Source organism: Gouania willdenowi, chromosome 19 (genome assembly GCF_900634775.1).
Source record: "Gouania willdenowi chromosome 19, fGouWil2.1, whole genome shotgun sequence".
NCBI lineage: Eukaryota > Metazoa > Chordata > Actinopteri > Blenniiformes > Gobiesocidae > Gouania > Gouania willdenowi.
In genome coordinates, this window is record NC_041062.1 from 16,369,083 (window position 1) to 16,377,776 (window position 8,694).

An 8,694-nucleotide genomic window follows, 5' to 3' on the forward strand; every position below is an offset into this window, starting at 1 on the left:
TAAACTCCCTACATTTGTCACTAGTCTCTCTTGAGAAATAAGTCGCAAAGAGCTCCACAGTTTGTACATTCACAAGGATACCAGTAAGGGACATCAGGGAGGGGAGAGGGAAGCGTGGTTGTTTCTATACAAGTCTCATGATTCTACATACTGCAGCTTTAATTTAATTTGTGATCACCCCCAAGTGAGATTTCTGAACTGCAGCCAAATTGGCTGTGAGGCCACAGTGAGAAAAGAGTAATTTTTGTCAGACCCTTCTTGCTCAGATGCGAGTGAATCTAATCACAAGTTGCAAATAGATGTTCTGGACTTATTCAACCTTATTGATGTGAACCTAATTTAAGTGACAAGAAACTAGTCAGCCCAAAATGGCAAATATAGCTGCCTGTGTTCTGAATGTAGGAAAAGGCAGATTGATATAATGATGATTCGGATGATGATTCTACAAATGCACAAAAGTCTTAATAATAATTAGCTGCTATCCAGTTACGAGGCATTTTTCAGAGTAATTTGTGTAATGATAATAATAATGATGCGATCTAACTCCGTAGGTGTTGACACACACACTCCTAGTGCGTCACAACCCATACAGTATTAAAAAGCAATATTTCACATTAAGATGGACATAACATGGCAAAATATTTCATGGACGCACAGTTTAGGTGTGTTGTTGCATTTACCGTTGTGGTGGCAAAATTGATTAATTATGTATACTCATATATTTGCTTTTTAATCTCAGTCAACTTAATACCCCAATTTGTAACTTTCCACACCTGTCTGATGTCTTTTCCTCTTCCTGCAAAGTCAGTGGGCCCATACTCCCATAATACAGCTTCTCTAAAGGAATGTCAGTTGGCCTCAGTTTAATCTCGAAGGCCAGAGCACGTCCGAACCCACCCCAGACATCACATACACACACACACACATCATATACACACACACACACACACACACACACATCTAACTTTCACCCCGACATTGGAGGTGTCACCTCCGGCAGACTGACCTTCCCCCCCGGTCTCTTCTTTGCTGTCTGTGGAAGGGGGGAGGTGGGACAGTGGGGTATAAATGTGTGTGAAAGGAACATTTGGGCCCTTCTTCGCGCCTCTCCTCTGGCCAGAGGAGACCACTTCTTTGTCTTTCCCGCTTTGTACCTTTTTATTTAGTTTAGATTGAATCATTTTTTATTACTTCATCATCTCTCCTGTCTGGTCTTCATCATTTATCACCACAGAGTGTGTTTTCAAGTCAAAGACGAGGTAACCGTAAATTTCACCGTAACACCGTCAATAAGAAAAATCACAACAAAGGGATTTTAGCCCCTGTGAAAGTGAGACCATGAGTGGAATCCTTTGGTGGATGAATAAATCAATGAAATTGTTCAATATAAATGATAAGCCGATATTTTCCAACACCAAATTTCCAATATTTCCTGAAACTGATAAAAACCAACCTATGTAATAACAGATTCAGCCTACTTTTAATGTGCTGCCCCACTGAAAGTACAACATCTGTACAAAATAAGAATACTATTTCAACTTTAGTTATGGAAAAAAGTGCCAAATTATTTTTTTTTATATGTTATCTCAAACAACATCACATATTGGTGAAAAAACTGATACCGATGTCCAGGGGTGGACTGACCATCTGGCACATGGTAACAGGTGCCCAAAAATGGTCCAAAAGTGACAGTGGCAAGAAGAGTACGAAGTGACTCAAATGTGGCAAAAGCAGTCAAGAGTGACCAAAAATGGATATAATAAAGAGGAAACAGATAGCTTTAATGAGCAAACTGGGCCAAACAATAGTGGAAAAGGGCAAAAATGTGGTACAAAAAGAGGCAAAATGTAGGGGAAAAGGAAACAAGTGGTATTTATCGGGCAAAAGTTAGCTTTTTTCAAATCAAGAATGGACCAAAATTAATTGGATAACAGTATCAAAATAAACTTCCAAAAATGGACAAAAACTAGGAAAAAATTGGTATTTATTGGCAAAAGGTAGCTCAAAACTGAAAAAAGTGCAAAAATGGCACCAAGGAAGTTGCAAAATGGGCAAAGGAAATAGGTAAAAGGGGGTTGAAAAGTTCTCCCTTTTAAGGTTTTTTGGGAGAATAATAATTCATATTAAGAGCCACATGTTGAGCATCACTGACCTAATAACGGCTTCTACGTAATGTCGCTGATAATGTAGACAATGGGTTGGTCTGGACACAAAACACCAGGCCTGAATTTTTGTCCCAATCCACCCCTGCCAATGTCACATTTTAGGGCCTCATAATATTAACCATATCTATGCAAAAGTGACCAAAAAAAAGGATTGTACACGTTTTCCAACAAGGACAAACAAAAGTTTAATTCTTCAAGTTTCTTTTTATTTTCCATAGCATATATGTGGTAATATGTATTGCACAAGACATAATAAATAGATAGATTCTTCTTCTATGTATTTGTTTAAATAATTCCTGAGAAGCAAAGATAGTTATTTTTCTATTGATACTAACACAAGGATTGCCTTAAAAACACTTTGGTAAAGTTCAGTGCCGAGCACATGCTACATGCAATAATCATAGTGCAAGTTTGGATGGCATTACTGGGAGGAAAGCAGAATGTAACCCAGGATTGTGAGATGAACACAGAAGCTGGAGCAGATGGTACACCAGAAGATGTGAAGGGGTTACATGCTGCCAACAGTCAAATTTAACGCTGTCCATTTCACATCAGACTCATACTGCTGAAAGAGTTCCAAAAGATTGAAAAAATAATTTAAAAAAACCCAACAACAACCAGTCAAAGGCAAGGGTGACACCTACAGGCCTTAGTGAAGAACTTACAGTGATGGGATTTGCTTTGGAAGGATAGATAGAAAAAAACAGACAGAAATGTACATAACCTATCATCATAAATATTGTTTTACCTCACATTGGGATGTTTTTCACCTTTTTGTTAGAGCTTCTATAAACCAACATTTCTTCACTTTCTCCAACAACCATTATTCACCCCTTTGTGTTTCATTTTGGTTAAATGAGTTTGAAATAATCTCTTTAACAACCACAAAATGCACATACCCCCGGAAACACAATACAATCCTCATTCTATCAAAGCCATAAATTCCAGCAAATCATTTAAATAATTCATTGAACAAGACTAAATACATAACAGATTCATAAATAGCAAAACATGTCAATGAGTTTTTGTAGCTGCACAAGGAGGAAAGATTAGCATAAATTTATCTTGTCTTGTCTTTGATTTATTCATGGTGTTGAGCACCAGCTTTTCTTTTCAAAGCCTGCAAACTTTATGAACATGATTATATTAGTGATAGTGGTGATGCTGTTATCATCAAGTATGTTTGAATGTTCATGTGTGACTTTTGCTGTCATTATGTAACCAGAACCCAAATAGATAACAGTGAAGTTATGTAAGATCACTGTCAGGCACATTTTAGTGTAAAATCAAAGAGACAAATTATTCCTTTGTTAAAAAAAAAATGAAAAATACTAGTTAAGTGGTTTGACAAGTAAAATCTAGATGAAAGTAATTCTTAATCCTAGTTAATGCTGATGCTAGAGTGAAATGTTTTTAAACTCAAGATTTTTAATCTCGTTTTCTATTACAAAGTAATTCAACTTCTACAAGCACATAACTGGGTCAAAGTTGCAAGATGCTGGAAATTGCTATGTCGTGGGTGTATTAAATTAGGGTGTACAAAAAAATTGATTGGGCCAAATATTGCAATATTTCACTGTGCGATTATTGTATCGATCCAAAAAATGTCAAAATTGATTTTTTTTTTTTATTTAGGTTTGTTTATCGGAAAAAAAAAAAAACATTTAATTGCGCTAACAAATGCATAGAACGTAGACGCCCGGTCACTAGGTGTCAGTGAAACACATCAGACCTGGTTAAACTACCTCACTCCTCAATGCACTTTAGCTTGGATGTCGATTGCACTTTATAATCCATAAACATACTGGGCACTTTCATAGATGCATGTGGTTACTTTTTTTAAGAATTGAAGAACTTAACAGAATCCAAATCTGTTATAGAAGCAAAAGTTAAACTTCTTTGAAAAATGTCATTTGACAGTTTGATAAACATACCACTTGTTTTTGATGTTGGTACTTGAATTACAGTTAGTTACCATTTTACTTTAAGTTTAAATAAAAAACAAAATAAATAGTATTTCATACCATTTTGTACTTGTAAAGGTGAAATTTGTAGTTATTAATATTGCGATGTATATCGTATTTTTTAGCATCGGGATTTATCCGGATATATTGTATCGTGAATCGTATCAATGGCAATGCACATCCCTAGTATTAAATAATCCTACTATGTACCGATGTCACCTAAACTTTCTCAGGTTTAAGTTCCATCGCTTCCCTTTTATTTTTCTGATCAAACTCTGCCGTAATCTGAGCCAGAGTTTTCCCCTTCGTCTCTGGCAACGTGCAACCCAAAAACACAGCAGACACCAAACACACGACCAGAAAAGGCAGGAAGCAAAAATACCCGAAGGTTTTGATGATGAACGGAAACAGCATTCCCGTCAAAAACAGACTGATCCACATAAAGGAACCAGCAATCATGTAGGCCGCTGGTCGGGCTGACTGGTCGAAGATCTCAGCTGGTAAGATCCCAGTTACTCCAGCGGGCCCCAAGCCAAAGCTGAGGATGTACGCAAACACGCAAGTCATGCTAAGGTAGGGCATCCCTGCCACTCCTTGGCTCTGGAGGATACGAGCTACAGTGAACACAACAGTCCAGCAAGTCATCAGACTATAACCGCCGATCAAAAGATACCTACGGCCAACGCGCTCGATCAGGAAGTTACTCAGAATTGAAGACGTAAACTCAGATGCCCCAGTGCCGATGGTGGCGTACTGGATCTTGTCCGGTGGAATGCCAGCTTCATAAAAAATATAAGAGGCGTAGAAGTAGAAGGCGTCATTGCCACAGAGCATCATGGCACTACTGGCAGCCATGACTGTACACAGCTGACGTCGGAGGTTACGATCCCTAAAGAGGGACATTGGTGTTCTGGCTGCGGCTCCAGATCCAGATTCCAAGGCTAAATTCACTTGGTCAACTTGCTCTTGAAGCATCTCTTCCATTTCCTGGACAGAAATATATCCCCCACGAAGTCTCCGAAGTGCTATAACACAGGCCTCCTTGTCTCCTTTGTCAATGAGAAGGTATCTGGGGCTTTCAGGGAACCAGGGTAAGGTAAGCAGCTGGATCATGGCTGGTACGGCGTTGCTCGCAAGCAAGTAGGGCCAAAGGGCTTCTGTTCCCAGGACCTCAGTGAGTCCCACAACTTGACCTAAGAAGATCCCAAAAGCAGTGAACACAGCTGAGGAAAAAGCCACGGCCCCTCTGAGTTTTTTCGGAGCACTTTCCCCAAAGTACATCGGTTGAACATTCATACTGACGCCTGAGTTTATCCCAACGAGGAAGCGAGCTGCTATGATCATCTCAAACGATCGCGCCGCTCGAGAGCAAAGCACCAGGACTGCCCCGATGAGCAGGAAAACATTGTTCAGAAGCAGTGATTTCTTTCTGCCAAAGCGGATCGCCATGGGCCCGGCCAACAGGGCACCAAGCAAGCCTCCAAGGGAAAAGTTTGACACAATCAGAGTCCACAACAGAGTTACTTGAGGACCATCCAATCCTTGGCCCCAACGCTCCACAAAGGTATCATTGATAAAGACCTGGATGTAGCTAGTGGGAGCGTTGATGATTGAGATGTTGTAGCCATATTGAAAGGTTCCTCCTAAGGCAGCAGAGCAAACAGTCAAAGCAAGAATCCAGACACTGCCTGATGCTTGGTCAGGTTCTGCTTTCTTGGCTTTTGCTGTATTGTCCATCTGAAGACTGGCGTTCCCAGGAGGAAGCAGACTCTGCTTTGAAGGTAGTCCAATAAAGTTTAAAGGTCACTTTCAGTTTTTAGTCCAATAGTAGCACATAGATGTTATCTTTGTCCCGAGATTGTCAAGAACAGTGTCACTGAAGCCTGTGAGGTAGGAACGTTTACATAAACTAGAGTAGTGTGCCCTGAGTGTTGCCTGTCAGGCAACCTTGTGCCAAAACCTGTCTTTGAAGAGTTTAGGTAAGACTATTCTTATATAGAGAGATTTTTAATGTGTTGTTGTGCTAATTTTAATGTTTTCTGTCGCACTTTTTGATCATTAGCGCACCTTGTTTTTGAGAAACTCGTTGATTTTCTTGAGTTCTGAATTGATCACTGTCTCTTCAGAGAGGCGACACTGGCAGTTAGGCCTGTCTTCTCCTTCACTGCAACCGGCAGCTTGGCCTCCACCTTCTTCAGCTCCTCCTGAAGGGAAACCAAAAGATGGTCCTGCTCCCCTCGCTGCTGCACCAAGGATCAGATCTGGACAGCAAAGAGAAATAAAAGCAACTTCTGTGATATACATAGTAATACGAGTATAGAATGATCTCGTAGTTTGAATACGAAACAAAAAACAAAAAAAACACTGGTGGTAGCATTTCATTGCATTATGTCTGTCACTGCGGAGTCATTCAAGACTGGGGTTCTCAACTGGTCTCACCCTGGGACCCACATTTTTCCACGGTCATTAAATCGCGACCCACTTTTTTTTCTTTTTTTTTTTTAATTCAACCAACCAAATTTAGTTTTTCAAAAATAGCTGTTGAAAACACACATGTATAATCTTTTTAAAATATAAATCTATATAGTTCCCTGTGCAACATGCATTTCACAGCATGCCTGTCAAAAGAAAAGTTTCTTTCAAAATAAAAGACAATTTGAGAGACATGAAGTATTTTTTTTTTTTTTTTTGACCAGCTGTCTGCGACCCATTCAGTAAAGTTCCGCGACCCACTTTTGGGTCCTGACCCACCAGTTGAGAATCGCTGATTTAAGATACTTATCCAGTGCCCGTAGGAAGTCTGTATTCATACATGCATGGACAGACTCTATATATACAGCCTGCCCATGCATGTATGAGTATGTACAATACATATGTAGGGGTTTGTGCACATGTTCTGTATGTATATATGTATGTACTTGTGTACATGTAAAATCCTGTACATTTTATAACACTCATAACTTAATTGTACATTTTGTTCCACATATATATAGTGAAAGCCTATTTTAATTGTATTATTTTTTATTTTATCTTAATGTTCTGCACGTCACAAATGTGGCTTTTTTTTTTCAACATTTTATCTTTTCGTGTGTACATTGCTCTATGTCACACTTATCAATATTCATGTCAGCGTTTAGAATAGATCTGATCCTAAATAAAGGAAAGGACAATGAGTTTTGAGCGCATTTTTGCTGTCATTTATTGCGTGTTTGGATTAATGTTGTGTTTTATGTTGAAATTTTGTATATTTGTTTTTATTTTGTGCGCATTTTGTTGTTGCTGTGTATATTTTTCAGTTATTTATTCCTCGTGGATTTCATTTTTTTTTTTTTTTTTTTTTTTTTTTTTTTACCATGAACACAAACAGCAGTGTATTTGCCACAATGACAAAATAATAATCAAAATTAAAAAAAAAAAAATCTAACAAAGCAAAGAGAGAATACATTTGGTTACAAAATCTTGAACTTGAAGCCTGTACATAATTGAAAAAGAGTAGGAGGAAGTATAAACTTAGATTATCCTACTCCTTGTATACATTATTTCTATACCTTAATTTTCTTATAATATACACCTATTTACATCAATTCATTGATATATATATATATATATATATATATATGATGTAATGTAATTTTTTGACAGACTATATTGTTTTAAGAAAAACAACAAATTTATTAAGATTTTTTCTTGTAATGAAATAAAATTAAAAAAAAATAATACAAAACGGGAAAAAACTGGAGGGTCTCAGAAAGCAACAATTATTGGTATATAGGTAACTGTAACTGTTCTGTATCTGTCCTGACAGTCTGTACCCGGGGAAAATAACCCGAACTTTCTGCCATCTGATTGGTTAAAGGCTGGCTGTCATCTCTCTGCGTCAAATGACTACCTCATCGTTGCAGCTGCTAAAAATTCGGCTTTCAGTCAATGGAAATAATAATAATAATAATAATAATAATAATAATAATAATAATAATAATAATAATAATAATAATAATAAATTGTATTTAAAAGCACTTTTCAAGAAACTCAAAAACACAACAGCAAATTCTATAAATGACATTAAATGCAGAAATATTAGAGAATTGAATTATGGTATGTTTAATTAAATTAAATATAACTTTATCACAGGGTTTTTTTGATTTTATTTTTTTTTTAATTATAATTATTGCTGTAACAAATGTCAACCACATTAACAAAATCAGGTTTCCACTTCCCTAAATCCCTTAACATTCACCCACAAGTTGTTTACTTTTTGCTTAAGTAGCTAGAAAATGTGCCAAAAACACCCACATTGCAAAAAAACTAAATTATGGAGTCCAAACTGTTTTATCTTTAAGGTTTTACTTTCATATTAAACAGAAAGGAGCAAACTTACAGTATAGGTACAACCTGATAAAAAGCCTAAGAAGGAATATTTCCTTTGGATTTTATACACATTACATTTTACAAAAGGTTCACAAAACATGAATATTATGGAATTTACACAGATAGCACCTTGTGTAAGAATGGAAAACCAAAGAGGCCTTCTAAAGATGTTTATTCATTAATAAATGTAGATATTT

The 8,694-nt window shown here is 37.2% G+C and overlaps 1 pseudogene; it reads right to left on the bottom strand.

Annotated features, from left to right (window-relative positions):
- Positions 1-4,225: 4,225 nt before the first annotated feature.
- LOC114481679 (solute carrier family 2, facilitated glucose transporter member 11 pseudogene) lies at positions 4,226-5,987 on the bottom strand (annotated as a pseudogene).
- Positions 5,988-8,694: the final 2,707 nt, after the last annotated feature.